The sequence below is a fragment of the Canis lupus genome, chromosome 18 (assembly GCF_011100685.1).
Source record: "Canis lupus familiaris isolate Mischka breed German Shepherd chromosome 18, alternate assembly UU_Cfam_GSD_1.0, whole genome shotgun sequence".
NCBI lineage: Eukaryota > Metazoa > Chordata > Mammalia > Carnivora > Canidae > Canis > Canis lupus.
The window spans coordinates 37,032,211-37,052,464 of record NC_049239.1 but is presented as its reverse complement, the minus strand read 5'-3'; the positions used below and the strand labels follow the sequence as shown (position 1 = coordinate 37,052,464).

The 20,254-nt window shown below is 39.3% G+C and overlaps 1 long non-coding RNA gene across 1 annotated transcript; it reads left to right on the top strand.

Annotated features, from left to right (window-relative positions):
* The first annotated feature begins 7,735 nt into the window (after positions 1-7,735).
* On the top strand, positions 7,736-19,836 carry LOC119864119. Its single transcript, XR_005372949.1, has 3 exons — positions 7,736-7,866; positions 10,195-10,304; positions 19,028-19,836. It is a non-coding gene; the product is annotated as an uncharacterized LOC119864119 (long non-coding RNA).
* Positions 19,837-20,254: the final 418 nt, after the last annotated feature.

The window sequence follows — 20,254 nt, the reverse complement described above, 5'->3', positions numbered from 1 at the left end:
TAGGTCGTGATATGGTGCTTCTCCAGCTTTGGGATACATTGGATCGCCTGGAGGTCCCGTGTCTAGAGATCCTGATTCTGTAGGTCTGGGGGAGGCCCAAGGATTGGCCTTTTTAACAAGGACTCCAGATCTTATTTTGCTTTTCTTATAACCAGGAAAGATGATATAACACCCATGTGGTAGGATAATAGTGAGGAGAAAATGAAATAGTTTGGGGTACATGGCAATCACCCAACGAACGGCCAATTGCTGTTACTCTCTCCTTTGGTCACTTCGCTTAGCACATATCCCCACTTGGGAAACTAAATTTGGGTCCTAATCAGGGCTCTACCATATGTGTATTAGATGCAGATGTTTAAAAAAATAGAAGATATCTGGGTTCTCTTGAAGTCCCAAGAGCTCTGGCAACACTGAGCTTGCCACAGTGTCCCTTGGCTATCCCTCGATGTCGCTACCTACTCAAACCAGTCTCCACTCACTCTGGTTTAAATATTGATTTTTCTTGTCTCCTGTAGGCATCTGGGTTTGCAGATTCTTGCTGTAGGATCTAATTCAGTGTCTCTATCCAGAGTTTTAGAAGAATTAAGAGACTCTCTCTTTCCTGGTGTTATTCCAATTATTCTAGATCAATTAACCAGCTGTCCACCGGCAGAGTCACACCCCCCCTTTTCCCATCACAGCTCCTTCTGAACCTGAACAATAATGGACAGAATAGTTTGTCTTTCTAAGTCTTATGATAGAGCGGCATAATTTAGGATGAGTTCCAAGGGGGCAGCATTATGAAAGTCTACTGAAATAGTTTGCCAGGGAACCTAACCCAAGCTGAGATGTTGCCTAACAGAATCAAAGCAGGGTTTAAAGTCAGCTGCTGCCTTTATTATACACTCAAAACTTGGCAGAGAAAGTTCTTTGGGTTGGGACCACATGAAAGAAATCCGGGCAAGTGAAGGCTGGTTGAAGAGAACAGATGGACTTGGACATCTTACACCATGGTAGTAATGCTCTGACTTCCAAAGATACCTGCTTGGATGCTCTGAAAGTTATCATCATCTTTGTATTTTTTTTTTCTTAGCTAGCTACGGGTGTCACACATGAAAAAAAAAATGAGGCAAGAAAGGGCTTTATACAAAGGTATTGAGGCCACATTTGTCAAACCCAGAATCCCACGCAGATTTGGGAACTATGTTTCAAGCTGAGCTCAAAACTTTCAACTCTCAAAAGTGCTACTTACCCCAAGTAAAAGGCAATTTTCCAGCTCAAAGAAAGGCAGTTCTGCAAGGTTCAGGAAAAAAGGTCAGAAGACTCCTTGTACATCAATCAGCTCCTGGAAAACAACATGTCAATGAGTTAAGTGAACACGAATCAGGCACATATGGATTGAATTTCCCTTGAAATACTCCTGGGGTCCAAGTTTAAGGGGTGGAGGGGAGGAGGGGTGAAAAGTCTTAGGAAAATCTAATGTATTCTTCTGCAGACCCCAAACTTTTGAAAATGCTTCCAAGATGTTGACTGGCCAGGCCACAAGTCTTGCTGGCCCGAATCGAGGCTGAGGCTAGCCGACCTTTGTTTCTGGAGATGAGAATATAGCTAAGGCCTAAATGATAGCCCAGGACTTCTCTGCCTTGGTTTCAACTTCATTTCATGGTATGGAGATAGGGTGATCTCGTAAAGTGTGGCTTTGAAGTTCCAGGGAAGGGGAATAGATTTTTTTTTCAGAGAAAAAATGAACTTGTAAGAAACATTCAAGTTTATCAGTCATTACTGCCAGTAGCCAGTAATGTTTCTAAGTAAGTAAATCAACCCCTTCTCTGCTTTCTTCCTTCCTGGAATCATAAGCAAAGCAAGTGGGAATTAATATAGATGTGGGGGAGAAAAGCAAATGCAAGAGAATTTTCCTAAGACCATTCCATGTGAAAGTATATAGCATAGTGGAAATATGCTTTATAAATAGAGGTTCTCACACAATCTTAAGAAAGAGAACAATGCAGCATTGAAATCTATTCTAGCCCCAAATGCTTAAATAGTAAATGTAATGGATAAATAGCATCTAGATTTTGCATTCCTACATAGGGTTCCTATACGTGGAGCCTATTTAAATCTGATTTTATGTGAAATTATAAGAATTCACTGTTGACAATAAGCTAGTTCTATCACATCCACGTGGGATCCAGAATTGATTAGTATCAAACCCTTTTCCCAGAAAGTTTCCTAGAAAACTTAAACTGGGAATCATACATTTAAAAACTCTTTAAAAAGAAACCAGTTGAGAAACAATATGGTTCATTTTTTTTTGTTTTTTGGGACATTTTGTAGTTGAACTATAATTTCTCTTAAGGAAAAATACCAAACCAGAAACTTCTTGGGCGGCAGAGGGAACCATTATGGACTTTCCCCTCTTTTGCTTTTCTTTTCTATCTTTCTTTCTTTCTTTCTTTCTTTCTTTCTTTCTTTCTTTCTTTCTTTCTTTCTTCTTTCTTTCTTTCTTTCTTTCTTTCTTTCTTTCTTTCTTTCTTTCTCTTTCTTTCTTTTCTTTCTTTCTTTCTTCTTTCTTTCTTTCTTTCTTTCTTTCTTTCTTTCTTTCTTTTCTTTCTTTTTCTTCTCTTTTTTAAGGCAGGAGGTAATCAGAGATAAATGTTAATGGGATTTTTTTTTTTTTTTTAAACAAATGATGCACTGTCAAGGGAAAATTTTTTCACAATTGTCAAATTGTGTAGACAGTGTTCAAATTGCTCATTCATTATCAGGAGCACCACCAAGTTGAAAACATACTTTTTCTAGTCTGCACTTGATTGATGTACATTACTCATATCAGGCTAATGGCACTTTATTTTCCAACAGTAGCAAGTAATGAGTGACCTTGAGTGCATATTGTTTTCCTGCAAGGGTTTGTTGCTCTGCTTCCTTCATAAGCACCCCAAGGAAACAAGGCCCCTGTATTGGTGTTTTGCAGCAAACCTCATTTCTTTCATGGCTTTCTGTAAAAGAATTTGATACAGGGATAGAAGCTAACCTCAGTGAGTAAATGAAATATTGATCCATGCTACTCTGGCCTTGCCTTCACCTTGTCCCAGGGCGGTGAGTTACTGACTTTTCCGTTTTGGCTGTAATAGGAATTATTACAAGAGGCCTGTGCAAGTAATTACTTGGCATGGTAAAAAAGGGGAGTCCATCATATATTTCTGTAGAGACGTTAGTTTCCATCAGCCCAGCAGTCTGCTTTTTTGGCTCTGTCTTTCCTACTCTTGATTCAATTCTTTTAACCATCATTAATCACGCTCCTTGTCAGCAGAAGTTTATCAAAAGTATTAAGTGAGCAAGGTTGCCTGGCCTCCTTAAAAAAAAATCAGCCAACACGGGGCAGTAAATTTCAAAATATGGAAGGTTGGTTCCGTGATATATATGAGTGTCTCTTCAGCTAGAATGAGCCGTTTGTTTTAGTGATAGATATTGTAGTTTGAGCTGTGATGGAATCCTTCTCAAGTTTATGTGTCGTGGGCTATCGTTTATGAGAGACCATGTGTTTCTAAATGGTGAAGGTCATGGCTGATGGCAAAAGTAAAAGCAGTGGTGATTCATTAAAAATAGTTAATAGGGCCTGCGGCTGACAGGGATAAATAGGAACATGTGGCTTGCCAACCCACCAGCACCTAAATTGACATTGTGCTTTTGGTCCCGACTCACTACTTCCAGTTGCCAGACAGCTGTGAGCGGACAGACAGACAGTAGGCAAAGTCGCCTCTTGTTAACAACAGATGTGGAAAAACGTTTGGGAAACACAACTGCGGATGATCCATAGAAACGCATTGATTTCCCTTCACTTTGGCCTGGCTAATATTTATTTTTAAATTGGTACTGATTTTTTTACTGACCACAAGTATGTTCATCCTATGAAATTCAACTGCCTTAGAAACACGTGATGTACAAAATGAAAACTTTTCTGTTGTATCTGAAATGTTCAGTTTCTTTACAAAATGATTGGAAGCAAAATAGAGCATAATGCTGGGATCCGATAAAGCTGAGAGATGGTACCATGAGCGTTCTTATAGTTGTACTCTCTCCCTGTCTGCTTGAAATAGTCATGACTAAACTTTTTTTTCCATTTCATGACTAAATGAAGTCCCCACCCTGGATCCCATCTTCCAGAGAGCATCAGTTTTATCTGTCTGCGTGTATCCCTCCACATGTGTGGTAAAGCAAAACGAATATATGCATATATGTATATATAAAGAAAAATAACGTATTCAATATAATAATTGAATATAACATATGTCTAACTATTAGGTTATGTTATAATACAGGTTCACAACTTGATTTAACAAAATTCTAATATTTATTTATTTATTTAATTTTTTAAAAAATATTTTTATTTATTTATTCATGAGAGACACACACACACACACACACACACACACACAGAGGCAGAGACACAGGCAGAGGGAGCAGCGGGCTCCACACAGGGAGACTGATGTGGGACTCAATCTCGTGTCCCCAGGATCAGGCCCTGGGTTGAAGGCAGTGCTAAACCACTGAGCCACCCGGGCTGCCCCAACATTCTAATATTTAAATGTGAATATTTGATTAAACTCATGGTCTCATTTATTTGTTCAGAAAGTGTATCATGTTACCCTAATAGCAAAATATGTGCAAAACTTGAAGGGAGCATAGGGGCTAAGAGGTCTATTTCCAGTTTGCATTCAGCATTTATGTAATAAATGCCTCTGCTGGTCCTAATGTAACTATACATTCTCCTTGCAAAACTTCCTGCCTAATTTTGAGACTCCTAAGAACTAGAAAATAAAAAGGATTTTGCTGATTAAGATCAATAGAATTTGACGATCCATTTCAGAAGTGTAAATCAACAAAGGAATGTGTGGAAGTGGATGCAGCCCTTAGGCATTTTCCAAATGAGCAAGTATGGATTTTTCTATACATTACTTCTAATAAAGAAGGTTTTAAACACAAAATTGTTTGGGGATTTGTTGGGGTTTTGTTATTTGGGTGTTTTTTTGATTCTGGTTTTGTTTTTTGTTTTTTTTGTTTTTTGTTTTTTACCTTCTCTCTGAGAAGTCAGTGAAAAATGGCACAATGGCTTGAAATAATACCGGGAGGGAAACATCTTCACTTTTCATTTTAGATAGCCTTTTTTCCCTAGAAAAACAAATCGTCCAGGATAGTTAGAGTGATTGCTGCCTCTAACGGAAGACGGTAGTAACCAAGTGGCAGCAGGGGAAACAGTTGCTGAATTCACTAGCAAGTTTCAGAGCATAAAGCAAAAACAAAAACACAAACCCCAAATTTTATGTAAGGATATAAAATAGAAGGGAAAAAAATAAGTAGGGAAAAAAGACAAGTTGAGGAAGAAGGTGGGCTTTGACCTCTCCACTGGCAACCAGAGCCTTGGTCGGCCCGGCCTGCAGAATCCTTGGCAGCTCCAGGCTGCTCTGCCTGCATTTGCTGTCTGGAGAGGAGTCGGGCCCAGAAAATACCCTTTCATCCTTTTCCATGATTGGAAAAGGTGCAGGTCATCCTACAGTACAAAGAGGCTGGGCTTTATGGAAACCAAATCCTCAACCTACACTTGAGTTTTTTAATTTGTTGACAGGTTAAGGTTTGGGGGCCAGAGTCATGACAACAAAACTTTTGGGCAACAACCATGCATTGAGTTGAGTGGTTGCAGCAGGAGGCTAGGACTGCATCGCAACTTACCATGTTGTGGGGGCTGTGGGGGGAGCTTGGGGAGCACTCAGCATCAAAGCAACTAGAGAGGACAGGGGAAATGTGTTGTGCTTGATTCAAGGCCAAATGGCTGTGGGCACAGAGGATGTTTTGGATACCATCATCCTGAAGAAGACGTTCACAGTGGTTACAAATTGACTTTTTATGGAGAAACTAAGACTATTTCTAACCTATTGCACCGATATTATATTTAGTTAATATTTTATGAAAGAAAAGTCCTCCCATTAGAGGCAGCAAATTGCTTTATAATTATAGTACTTCACAGAACAGACTGTCTGCTTCGTTTTATGGCAGAAGCACAAAACACAGCCGCCTTTCCCACACAAACTTCTTTTCAGAGGCCTTGTGGTAAGTGACTTCCCTCTCATGCTTTCTCTTCTTTATTTCAAATATTAGTTTAATTTGAACAGAAAAATCACGTTGCATGTTTGGTATGGGTTAATGAAATATTGATGTAGAAATTTCACTGAAGCAGGGCAGGGCACACTGGGGAACAGAGGTGAACAAAGATACTTTCTTCACCTTTCAAACTCTGGTCTGACTTCATGCCACTCTGACAGGGACGACAAGCCATTAAACATGATGGCTATTTGAGAATCATGACTGTAATGAATTGGTGGGCAGAACGGCATAAAAATTTCATCAGAGAGTAGAGACCGAATGGGAATGGAGATTGGGCGAGTTTCTGTTCCGCCACCTTCTTTTTCTCTGCTTTTCTCCACAGTCCTCAATGAGAAGCAACAGAGCGAAGTTCCCAGCAGACAAGGAACATGTTGCATTTATTTTTGTATTCCAGAGAACATCACACGGCTGGCGCTAAATAAATGTTGTCATGAAATTGCCTCCCTTTGATTGAAACGTGCTGTGTAGCAGAAGCCGTGAGGCCCTGACATCCCTTGTTGGCAATCCTCATTCCTGTGCCCACCAGTGGAGCCGCACTGCAGGCGCCTGCAGCTCCACCCCGGGGCTTTCTTTGGCCCCTGGAGGATGCTCCACCCTTGGCCATCCAGATTGACTTGGAAAATTCGTGCCTCAAGAGGCAACTCTTAACCAGTGATGAATGTGAGTTAGTGAACAAATACTCCTGCTCCTCACTCCTCAGGTTGGACAACTCGAAGGTGTCTTCTATAGACTTGCCCAATTGCCTGAACGGCAGTGGTCCTGAACTCCGATGACCCGCACAGCTCTCTCCTCATGAACATTCCCCAGTTGACACTCTTCCCTTCCCTTCCCTTCCCTTCCCTTCCCTTCCCTTCCCTTCCCTTCCCTTCCCTTCCCTTCCCTTCCCTTCCCTTCCCTCCCCTCCCTTCCCCTTCCCTTTCCTTCCCTTCCCTTCTCTTTTCTGTTTCACTTCCTCATGCCCCCACATGTGCTTCCAGGGATCACTCTCAAACAAATAGTAGCCCTCAAATCCTTATCTCAGGTCATGCTTCTGTGAACCCCAAGCTAAGACATGCTGCTATTCCAAGACACCAGGGTCATCGGTTGATAGGAACTGACAGAGAGTTTTCTGTGTGCCTAACCTTGTGCCAGGTTCTAGGAAGCTAGTAAGTCACTTAAGATATTGACACTTACACTGCTCAGAAATCCTTTGCAATTAGCTTGTGAGATAAGACGTACACGTTTAAAACAATTCGTGGACCAGACAGCATTATACAGGGCTACAATAAAGTCCAAAGTGTGTTTTACGGATAACTGGGGACAAGGGCAGTGGAGCAAGGCTCTATGTACACCGTGCTGTTGAAAGTCAGGAAAAGGCTGTTGGACCATGGGGAGGCAACTTGGAGCTGAGGGGGTACTGGCTTCAAAGAGGATGGTGCACTTAGCGCGCAGGAAGGGTATGTCTCCAAGCATAGTGTCCTGCATGCAGCGGGGGCTCAATAACGCTGTGTGGATGGAAAAAGGTGCAGGCGAATGAATTAGTCATCAAACTCGGATGAGCTATGCTATGCTTCTCCCTCCTAAACTTTTGATCTATATTATATAAATGCCTAAGTACGAGCATCTTTTACATGCTGGGATTTTATTTTAAGTATTTGCCTTCCCACTTTTCTTCTTTCCCTACTCCACCTACATCAACTTGTCTCTCTCTGTCAGAAGATCTGCCTTTCCATAGCTGGGTGACCAGAGGTGAGTTATTTAATCTCTTTAATCTCAGGTTCCTGATCGGTAAAATGCCTAAAGGGTGACCATGACACTAAGGTATGGTTTATTTGACTAGTGTCTCCCCTAGTCCCAGAAAAAACAGAATCCCAACCCCCCTCTGTTGTCTTGTTCTCAACTCTACCGTGCAGACTTTTATCGCTGAGCTACAAAAAATATTGGAGCTTGCCGTTGTTGGGTTAGATGACCTATAAAATTCTTTTTAACTCTAACAAAGCATATTGAAATAAGCAAAAGGTTTGGATCTACAATTGTGTGGCCTTGAACAGGTCACTTAATCTGTCTGAGACTCAATTTCTATTTTCAAAAAATGAGGCTGTTGCCTTTATACTAGAGATAATTATGTAAAGTGCTTGGCTCATGAATGCTCTGAAAATTGTACATTTTTTCATTAACTATATTGAGATAGAATTTACATAAAATAAGAAGCATGCATTTTAAGGACACAGTCTGATGAGTTTTGAAACATGTGTACACCCATGTGACCACGCCTGTCAACATATGGAACATCTTTATCACCTCAGAATGTTCTCTAGTGCCTCTCTGCAGTCAATCTACCCCCTTCACCTCTGGCTCCAAGCACGCACTGATCTGCTTTCTGTCACTATAGATTAGATGTGTCTTTTTCTAGAGTTTTATATAAATAGAATCATAGAGCATGTGCTCTTTTGTGCCTGACTTCTTTCGCTCCGCGTTATGTTTCTGTGATTCATTCATGTTTTTGTGTGGATTGGTGATTTGTTTCTTTTTAATAAATCGTAGATCTTGTTTTACTAACCCAGACAGAAATGATCTTTCTTTCTTGGGACCTTTGGGCATTATCATATTTTGCAGATATAACTGTGCATGATGGATGAATTATAAATGGATTTAGAAGATACCTAAGATAATAATATGTAAGTCTTTTTCTAAGGGATTTATCAAGAAGAGTAATAGCTAATATTTATGAAATACTTATTTTGAAACAGGTACAGAACAGAAAATAGGGGATGTATTAGTTATCTTCTGCTGTATAACAAATTACCCCAAACTCAGTGGCTTTAAATAATAAATATTTAGTATCTCACATTTTCTGTGGGTCAGTGACTTAGAACTTGCTTAGGCTGATGATTCCAGCTCCAGATTTCTTATGAGGTTGTAAGTTAAAATATTGGCTCCAGGGGCCACCTTCTAAAACCTTGACCAGGACTGGAGTATCAGCTTCTCAGATGGCTCACTTCTGTGGCTAGTAAACTGATGCCAGCTGCTGGTGGGTAGTCTCAGTTCCTCTCTATGTGAACCTCTCCAGAGGGTTGCTCAAGTGTCTTCTCAACATGGATCACTTTGCCCAGAATGAGAATCCAAGAGAAAGCAAGGAATAAGCTGCAATGTCTTTTATGACCCAGGCTCGAAAATTATATACTGTCATTCCCCATATTCCCCTGGTTGCACAAATGAACCCTATGCAGTGTGGGAGGGGACAGTTGTGTCCCCCCAAAAGATACGTGGAGGTATTAATCCTGGTATCTGTGAATTGACCTTATTTGGAAATAGGATTTTTGTAGATGTAATCAAATTAAGATTAGGCTGTACTGGATCTGATGGGCCTTAAACCCAATGACTAGTGTCCTTATAAGAAGAGAGAGATTTGGAGACAGAAAAACACCAGGGAAGAAGACCATGTGAAGACAGAGGCAGAGATTTCAGTGAGGCATCTACAAGCCAAGGATCACCAAAGATTGCTGGCAACCACCTGAAGCTAGAAGAGGCAAGGGAGGATTCTTTGGTAGAGCCTTCAGAGGGAGCATGATCCTGTCAACACCCTGATTTTGCATTTCTACCTCCCAGAGCTGTGTGAACATCTATTTCTATTATTTTAAAGTCACCCAGTTTTTGGTACTTTGTTATGGCGGCCCTAGGATACTCATGCAGGGACTGAATAATGGCATGGATACCAGGAGGTAGGGATTATGGGGGCTACTTCGGAGGGTGATGACCACTTTAAAAGAGTGGTCAGAGAATGGGATATAATTTAGACTGACACCTGGAGAATGAGAAAGTAGGTAAAGAGGTAGAGGAAGAACATTTCAGGCAGAGGAAGCACCTTGTGAAGACCTAAAAAGACGAAGAGCTTGGAGTGTCTGGGCATGGAGAAGAGGCCCATCTTGATTGTTCCCTCTTGGTTAAAGGAGAAAACACACAAAATAGGCTGGAAAGATAAGCAGAGGCCAGATGATGCTGAGCTCACAGACCACTGGAGGGAGTTTGGATTTTATACAAAGGGCAGTAGGAAGTGGCATGCATTTGATTTTACAGGATGACTGGCTGCCATGTGGATAACAGACTGAGGAGAGAGGAGTCAAGTGAGAAGACCATCTAGGAACTACGGCAGAAAGCTGAGCTGGAGTCCAAGAAGTTGGTTGAGGGTAAGGGAATGAAGATGGAAGGAAGTAGATAGATAATTAGGGATACGGATTACTGCTCAAAATATAGGATTTACTCATGAGATGTGGAGGATAGGGATAAAGATAAGGAAGAAGAACCAAGGATGATGCCTCCTGAGTTCAGAATATTCATCCTTAGGTAACTGAAAATTCTATTAATTTTAAATATGAGCTTAACCCATTAGAGGCTCTTCAAACTTAGAATTCTTTGCCAGCCCCTATTGGCTATAGGGGAAAAAAATCCACACTCCATAGCACAGTAGAAGACCAATCCCAATCAGTCCTTTGCTTAAATGGCCAGCCTCACCTCTTCAGCTACATTCAGAGATTCTGAGGTGTTCATCCTTCTAGGAACATGGTAGGCCTACAAAACATATTCCATTCCCTCTGCCTGGAATGTCCTTCCAGCTCACATCCATGAAGCTGTCCATATCAGCAAGGTGTTTCCACAGCTTCCTACTTTGCCCCCATAGCATCTGGCATACCTCTCTTTGTTCTTACTCCCCCATATATTAATTATCTATCCTGCCATATGTTATATGTCGGTATGTCCCATCAGGGGCCTCCTGGGATCAAAACAACCAATCGAGGGCAGCCCTGGTGGCGCAGTGGTTTAATGCCACCTGTAGCCCAGGGTGTGATCCTGGAGACCCCGGATCGAGTCCCACGTTGGGCTCCCTGCATGGAGCCTGCTTCTTCCTGTGTCTCTGCATCTCTCTCTGTGTCTCTATGAATAAGTAAATAAAATCTTTAAAAACAAAGCAAAACAACCAATCGAATTATTATTTTATATTTATATTCGCTTTTAACGCTATCTCTGGCACATTGTAAAGACTCAGTTAATGTTTCTCAAATTGGAATAACAGAGGTTGGCGAAGGATATATGACAGTTACTAGTGGATGAGTTATTGGTTCTGATGAGTATTGAGATACCATGTTTTCTCCCTAAATTAGGATCAAAGAAACCCAAAACCACCTGAAAAGATAAACATGTGATTCATGCATTTGCTAAATTTTCATTTGACAAATACTTATTGAGTACCAATTATGTGTCTTCATGGTTTTAAGGGACCATAGCAGGAAACAGGATCAAAAAACACTCAATTTTCATAGATATTAAATTCTTTGGAGATGAACAATAATCAAATATAAGAGAAGCTAAAGAAGGTAACTTCAGACAGTAATAAGGGCTGTGAAGAACAAAACGAGGGTGATATGGCCACGACTGTGTGACAGTCTCTGATAGGTAAGTAGAGGAGTAGAGTAGAGGAGTTGAACCAGCATGTGACACTCTGGGAGATTAATTTTCTAGTGAGACAGACCCTGACTGCAAAGGCCCAGAGTGGGACCAGCATGGTGTGTTTCAAGAAAAAAAAAAAAGCCAGTTATATACACTAAGCTCTATTTCCAAATGCCTTGGCAGGTTTTATGTTCAGGAAACTCAAAACAAAGAAAATTGTTAATATATTTTGAAACAAATTTAAAATGTCATTAACATCATTCAACATCTGTATTTGGGCAGCCCGGGGGGCTCAGCGGTTTAGTGTTGCCTTCAGCTCAGGGCATGATCCTGGAGTCCCGGGATCGAGTCCCACGTCGGGCTCCCTGCATGGAGCCTGCTTCTCCCTCTGCCTGTGTCTCTGGCTCTCTCTCTGTGTCTCTCATGACTAAATAAATAAAATCTTTTAAAAAATCTATATTCATATATCACTATATCATCTATCTCTCTTTCTGCCTATCATCTACTCCCCTTTCTTGACTTATCTTTCACTGCCATTTAATTTTTTTAAATAAAAATTTAATGGCTTTATAGTATACTTGTCTGGATATAATTATAGTTCAATCAACTCTCCATGATCGACATAGGTGAATGAAGTTGGATGGTAACCATCTAAATAGTTTGCATATACACGATTATTTTTCTTGTGACAAATTCTTCCCAGAGAAACTGCTGAGTCAAAGTTTAATCCACATAACCGATTTGCCTTTCGGAAAGTTTGTAACAGTTTACTGCCCCTCCCAACTGTGCACAGCCAAGTGGACTTCCTTAGGAGCAATAATGGAGGTCAGGGTGCCCGATTAGAGTTAGCTGGCTTTGTATCGTCCGAACAAAAGGAGAATTGTACAAGTTAGTCCCTAGGAAAGCCACAAATGTGATTGGAGCTGCCATCAGGTTGCCTCCATGGGCAACCTTCCATTAGTGGTTATTTCTACAATCACTGGAGCTGTTGGTGCAGCCCCAAGCCATTTGAAGTAGCTCAAAATCAACAAACCTTTCTCAGTAGGCGGAATGAGAGGAATCCCACCTAATGGCAGGCCCACATGGCTGTTTTCTGATTCAACTTTCATTTTTTTAAAAGCATCTTACCTAGACAAGGTCTAAGAGCTCCTAAGCTTTGCCAAACTGATCACCAATAGAATTGGAAATGGCCAATTTATCTCAAAAACGTGACTAAGAGATCAAGGAAGCAGATATTGCTTAATCCACTAGTTTCTGCTTTTTTAGTAACTCCACAAAGCGTTGGGGCATTCACTGCCCTTGCCAAAATCAAGAGGGCAACACGTGAAAAAGTAATCTGAATACATTGTTCCTGAAAGTTTTAAAAATTAACCTCCAAGTCATTTAAGTTCTTTCTTGCCATCATAGAAATTTACAACTAGGAGAGTTCAGGGATCATCTTGACTTAGGATTTTGTACCTTTGAAGAAGCAAAAGCCCATTTTTATGTAAAAATTATTTTGGGGAATCTTGATAGTAGGTAAGTCTTTCAGTTTGTTGTTTGAAAACATACACCATGACAAAAAGTCTATGAATTCAGAAATAATTTTTAAGTTTATTTTAATATTCCAGAAACAAATCTGCATACCACTAAAACAGAAGCATGTACGTCCGCAAAACGGATGACTTAGTTTGCCTCCATTTCTTGGCCCTTCTCCACCTGAGTTTGTCAGCTACAGATTGAGAATTACTGAGCGTGTAACTTTACCAGTGAGGGATCTAAAGTGCATGAAAAGTCTTGTGAATTATCCAAATCACAGAAAGGAGCAGAACCAGAATGCTTGAGTTTTCCTCTAAGCTTCTCCTGGGTCTAAGTTGGAACCACCGCAGCTAAACCATTTATTACCAGTGTGATCTTGGGTGGGTTGCTTAATGTCACTCGGTCTATCACCTTCACACATGAAATGAATATTCAGTCATACAATTCAGGTTGATGCCTCCTCTGAAGACACAATGTCGGAAGCAGAAAGCAAGTGCTCTGTGCACAGATGATGATGATGATGATGATGATGATGATGATTTTGATTAGTTCCATTTCCACAATATATCTCCTTCAGCCTTTGTGACAAACAAATTAAAGAGCTCCAAACCTTCTTTACAATCTCCCTGCCAGGACTCTTTGCTTATCAATTCTTTAATTACTGGATGCAACTCCATAGAAGTCAAGGCTGCAGAGATGCCTTTAAATTTGGGGACAAGGGGGAAACAGTTCCTTCTCTGTGACTTACCAACTAACCTTGCCTCCTGGGTATTTACATAAGAACATGAATTTGTTTGTCAAGAAACTGTGGGGGATAAATTGCCTTTAACTCTTCTACAATTATGTGCTTACATTTCCATCATTTGCACCTACCTCTGCAGAATGATACTCAGTTTGTTTTGAAAAAGTGAACCTTGGTATGTCTTGACTTGTAGGATCATGAACTCTGCTGGAAAAATTGTTATTATTTCTGCTATGAAAATTGGTCTACTTGCTGGGTTTTCATTTAAATACATTGTTAAGGTAAAAAAACAAAACATAAAAGAGCAACATTCCGATTTCTCAACATTTTCTTTAGAGTATAGAGAAATCCAGAGATCCTCTTTCTCCCCCCACCCCCACTTCCTATTTTCTGTTATGGTCCTTAGGACTACAGTACAATGAAAATGTTGCCCTAAAACAAATTAAAGTAGGAGCTAAGAATTCTATTACATTTTGCAAAGGACTCTCAGAGTTTATTTCACATCGCTTTTCTATATTCACAAATGACAACACATTTGGAGCTTTTCTGTTCGGACTACACACGTGTATCACAAATTATCATATACATCAGGGAAGTGCTTGTTCAAGGCAAAAATAGGCATAAGAAAAAGGAGTTTTCACTCTTCCTTTGATGTAAATCTTAAATGAAACTGACACCAGTCACCTTGGCTAAAAGCTCGCTGAATCTGTTGCGGTAAAAATTGTTGGCCAACAGAGGACATGATGAGCCCCACAGTGAGAAGGTCAAAACCTGAATCAACTTTAAAAATGGAAAGAGGGGAAAGAGTGTTGAGCTGGTGGGGGGAAAACGTCCCAGCTGTGCATTCACAAGAAAACGACTGCATCTTGACTCGACACATGATTTGATCTTGGACTTACCACTTGAACTTCTTAGAACATTTTCCCTTATTTATCAAGTGGGAATAATGATAATCTCAGCCAGTTTTGACTCTCGGGTAAAAAAGGGTTTGTAAACTATAAATGTTCACAAAATGCTGCAGGTAAAATTAAAGCTATTTAAAAGTCTCTCTTATTTTCACGTGCCAAGGAAGAAATTCATAAGACATTAAAGTAAACTCAACTTTAATTCCTTATTTCCACCCATGGTGAAATATGTATCACCTGAGATAGAAATAAAACAATGCTTTTATTCTTACATCAGGAAAACACAAAAATAAGATCTCTCTCTGAACACTGTGATCTAATCATGCTTTGCTGTATTTCATTTCCTTTAGAGTGGACATTCTTATCTGACTGTCAAAGGTTAGGGTCACGATGTTGAAACTCTATATTCACTTTTATCTCCCACCTCTCTAACAATCTGCTTGATGCAATCAGTATCAGGACTGGCTTATCTGCCCTCTAAAATATTTTTCTGTTAATCACCAGCTAATTCAATTGAGACAGTAATTGCTTCTTAAAAATAACTGAATACATACAGTTTCCTTTTTGATGTACACCAATACCCAAATGATAAATTTTATCTGTGTGCATAGATCCCTCTACGACCTTTTAGAAATTATCAACAGCTTTAAAAACATTACTTTTTACATACATTTTTAACATAAATGAGCTAAGCCAGTGCCACAATAAAATATGTGTTATTTCATAATTTTAAACTAATGATCAACATTTGAAAAAAGCCTTTCATAGGTGTGACCAGGCTGGAGATCAGACACAGTAAGAAGTGTGCCTTTAACGAGAGTTGCTGTGTTTGAAAAGAGGATATTACTTGTTCTTTTTAGGCAAATCTGAAGTTTTTCATGTTCATCACTGTCATCAGTATCATTTCATTTCAATCTCTGGTTAGTACCTCTGAAGTCCCTGGCCCCCGGGGTGCGTGTTACTTTCTGAATACTATTTGAGAAGGATTCCAGTGACTGTGTGCTGGCAATAGAGCAAAAGGGGGGATTGGAGAGAAAATCTTACAGATGAGTTCTGCAGTAAAACACAGATACAGAGTGTTTTCTTAGTGGTGCTTGATGCATTTAGCTCACCGGGTGACACTCAGTGCTGCTGTCCCAGCAGCCAGTGTGTGTTTGGTGGCAGAAACTGCATGTTATAACCCAGCACACATAGCCAAAATCATCACCCTGTGATTTACCACTGAATCAGACTGCACTTACTTCTTTTAGGAAGAATGGTGCCTGTATGTAAAAACCATGAAGCAAGCACTGTTGGGCGCACTTGGTGGCTCATTCATTATTCTGTTTGGTGGACTGGTGAGGTAGAAGAATAAAAAGAGTTATTGTTCACATCTCCATGTGATTGGACTCAGGCATGTTTAAAGGGTAGCTTTTGTACCAGGGAGATGAAGATTTGATCTTGCACTGCTCCTAAAGTAAATATTTATACTTAATTTGATCTAAATGAACATTGGACTCTACTATTATTTTTTTTTCCTGGTATTTTCTCTTCTCATTAAAATCTCTGATGCTGCTTTGTCATAGTTTCCACCCCGACTCAGGGTCTCATGCTCATTATATACTGGCTCTGAGTTTTGGGACAAAGGTCATTTAAAGAAGAGAAAATCATGTTAAATAAAACTGGGGGAGAAAATTTGAATATGGCAACAACTACAAATCTGTTGTAAATATAATGAGTTTTGACGACTTTTTCTCTAGAGAAAAATTCGAGACATCAAAGAAAATTCCTTAACTAGAAAACTTTTATTTCATAAAACATGGTCTTTTAACTTCTTACGGATCTGTCTTCTTTTGGAAATGTAAGCGATTGTTTAATGACATGCTGACTCTTGCTGAAGCCACAGCCAATTGCTTATCTTTCTACAATAGATTTACTTCATGGAGGAATGGAGATGGGAATGTGTAGAAGATTTAAAATCCATTGGAAAAACAGAATGAAAGCCATTTAAACTGGAAGTCAGTTATAAGTGACAAGGTGAAAAAAAAAGGAGGACTATATCTTTTATAGAGTCAAATATAAACGTTGGGCTGGAATAATGAGAAAGACATAACGGCAAGACTGTGGCAATAAGGTAAAACCAGCTGCCATTTTTGGGAACATTTTCTAGGTGTTGGGCACATGCTAACTATAGTCTTTATCTTATGTATAGTGTAGTCAGAGGTGAGCCAATTTGGATTATAATAACTTCTTGAACCATTGCATTTCACTATAGCCTTTATCTAGCATGCCATTTATGTCAGTTGCATTTACAAAGACTGACATGGATTCTGTGCAGCTGGTACAGTGCTGAGGGCTGGGAAGGGAATTATTATGACTTTTTTACTATTCTGAAGTGCAAGCTCATGATGTTCTCCCCCAGAGCACTTTGATTTAACGTCTCTGGCAATCTCATCCATTCAGAATTATACATTTCATTATTTTCATATTTTTCTTTTGTACTATTATAGTTTTATTTACTGTTTTGTTTCTGCGTTAAAAATAAATTATACAAACACTGTTACAAGTGGTTGTATGAGTATAATCCTATGGATATGGTGCATGAGAGCCATAGAATAAAAAAATGGCCAAATGATAAAATAATTAATGAAGGTGCTTGCATAATGATGATCAATATTAACTATTTAAGAAGTTATGTATTATTATGGGTTTTGGTGCTCTATGGCATAAACGGTGCCAATGCTAGAGCTCAGAAACACATAAAATTTATTTTTTTTGAAATTAATAGGGATTTCACTTTTATATCTGATAATTACAGGTACAGACTCTGTAAAACAAGTATAATTATTCTCATTTTGCCATATGAGAAACTAGATTGCAGATAACTTGAATGATATGCCTAAGATCATACATCTGGGTAAGTAGTAAAGTTGGGGTACAAACTTAGTTCTACCTGACTTCAAAAGCTGATGTTTTCAAACCTGTTATCATAAGGACAGTGCTCGTCTAACAACTTTCTTGGCAAATGAGAGTCTGTAAACTTCCTCCAACATTGATGTCATGGTTTACAATGATTTTAGAAGTTATCTTTGAGTCTTACCCTTCAAGCCTGTTTATTAAGTTCACAAAATAATGTTTCAGTACTTTATAGTCATTTTTGAACATCTATCTGTTGTCAAGAATTTTTTCTGACTGAAACTTGCAAAACTCCTAAAAGGACCAAGACTTGACACTAATGATTTTATATATTTTATATATGATTTATATATATATATATATATATATATATATGTTGTTTGTTTTGTTTTGTTTGTTTTGTTTTTGAGAGAGAGAGAGCACATGTGTGGGGAGAAGTGTGAGAATGAGAGAGAGAATCTTAAGCAGGCTCTGAACTGGGCATGGAGCCGACCCGAGGCTTGGTCTCACAATCTTGAGATCATGACCCCAGTTGAAATCAGGAGTTAGGTGCTCAATCAACTTAACCAGCCCCCAATGCTATTTTTTAAAGAATGAGAAGCCGGCCATAGGCACTGAAATTAGAATCTCTAAAATAACTTGAACCATGGCAATATTATTGTCTCCCAATTAAAAAGTCATCAGCCAGCACTTTAAATTCTGTATATCTATTAAAAAAATAATTTGGGGGTGCCTGGATGGATCAGTATTAAATGTTTGACTCTTGATTTCAGCTAAGGTCATGATCTTGGGGTCATGAGATTGAGTCCTGTGTAGGGCTCTGCACTGTGTGTATAGCCTGCTTAGGATTCTCTCTCTCCCTCTCCCTCTGCCCCTTTCCCCCATCCATCCCTTGCTAATGTGCTCTCTCTCTGTAAATAATAATTTTGTCAATCATAGATTCAAGGATCTTAGCATTTAGAGGATTTTAAGAGACCACATATTCAGAAAAGATAACACAAGGAGGTAAGGAGAATTATTATTTTTTCAGATAATTTTTCTGAAGAGTAAATTCCATAGGAGATAATGGAATGATATATTCAAAGTGCTAGGAAAAAATAACTATCAACCTAGGGTTCTATACCTAGTTTAGTTATCACTTAAGTAGACTTTAGGACTTTGTTTTGGGGCAAGACCATGAGGCAGGTCAGGGAACAAAAATTAAGAGCAGCAAGATCTTAGTAGGAAATAGCCAGTGATGTGTAGGCCAAATGAAGAAACTATTTCTAAGGGAGATCCTGAGATCTTGACTGTTAAAAATACATCCTGTTATTGGTGATGTGTTCTTGATTTGATTTATGTTTTCTTTTTCTCTACTCTATTCCTTATTTCAGGCAAGAAATCACCAACTCTGTTTTTCTTTCAGAAGAGGGATGTGGTAAATTGCCTACCAAATACTTTTCATCCAGGATTTTGTTTCTAGAAGACCAAGACTCTGAGATCAGAAAGGATTCACAGGCATAGACCAAGCAAATGGACAAGGTATGAAGTTGCAAAGGAGAAATTCTCTAAGTCTCAAAAGAGACAACTTGCCACAGTCTCCCCATCCTGACTTCCCATGCTAGAAGAATAAAAGGTGGGAAAGAGAAAGATAATGATTGAAGGAGATCTAGAAGACTTAAGGGTAGAGTGGAACTCCACCTTACCTCCTAAAAGAGGTAGAGATGGTACAAGTCCTCACAGAAGTTTGTGGAACTCAATATCAAAATAAATTGTGTCCTTTCGAGCAATATCACTTAATGTACAAACATTGCTCTAGAGGTGGTGGCTGTGTGGCATAAGTGGAGGGGACCATAGGTAGCCTTCCTGAAGGGCGAAGGGGAAGAAAGGAGAAAAGAAAGTCAGAGAATTGCCAGACCTGAAGAATTATCATGCCTGGTGCAATGGACATCTCAGTGGTAATCTGTGCGGACACATGACTTATTAGCATGGCAGCACACTCCTCTCAAAGTCTTGCACTACATATTATTGTAGAACTGTGGACCAACCCAGCTTTGGGGTGCAGAGAGAGGAGTGGGTAGGTGGCTAAAGAACTGGACAGGAAAGGGAGGAAGAAAAACCATACAAGGACAGAAGTTAAATCTTTGAGAATGAAAACAAATGTAATGATAAAAAAATGAATGTAATAATTCTTCATATCTGATTGCTGATGAGATTCATATTCTATAAACACTGCTATCTGTGCAAGGGGGCCTATATTTTAGCTCAATTGACCCTTTGTTCTCATGACAAATAGTGATAGGTTTAAAGATATGATAATACTAATAATGTGATTGACTTATTTTAATATTCAAATTGCATAGATCTAGACTTCAAGAAAACATGGTAGACTGGGCTGACAGACACAAAGAATCCTCTTTCTATTAAACATACTTTTTAAAAAAATTTTTTTAATTTTTTTTTATTAAACATACTTATAAATGATGAATTAAATATAGTCCATAGCTGATTTTTAAAGGAGAAACTCCCAGGTGCCAGAAACAAATAAATAAAAGCCAATGATAAGTTTTTTGATGAAACAGAAACTGACAGAGGCTTTGCACCCAGATATTATTCCAGAATACTGAAGGCTGGGATTCAGATGTCCAGGGGA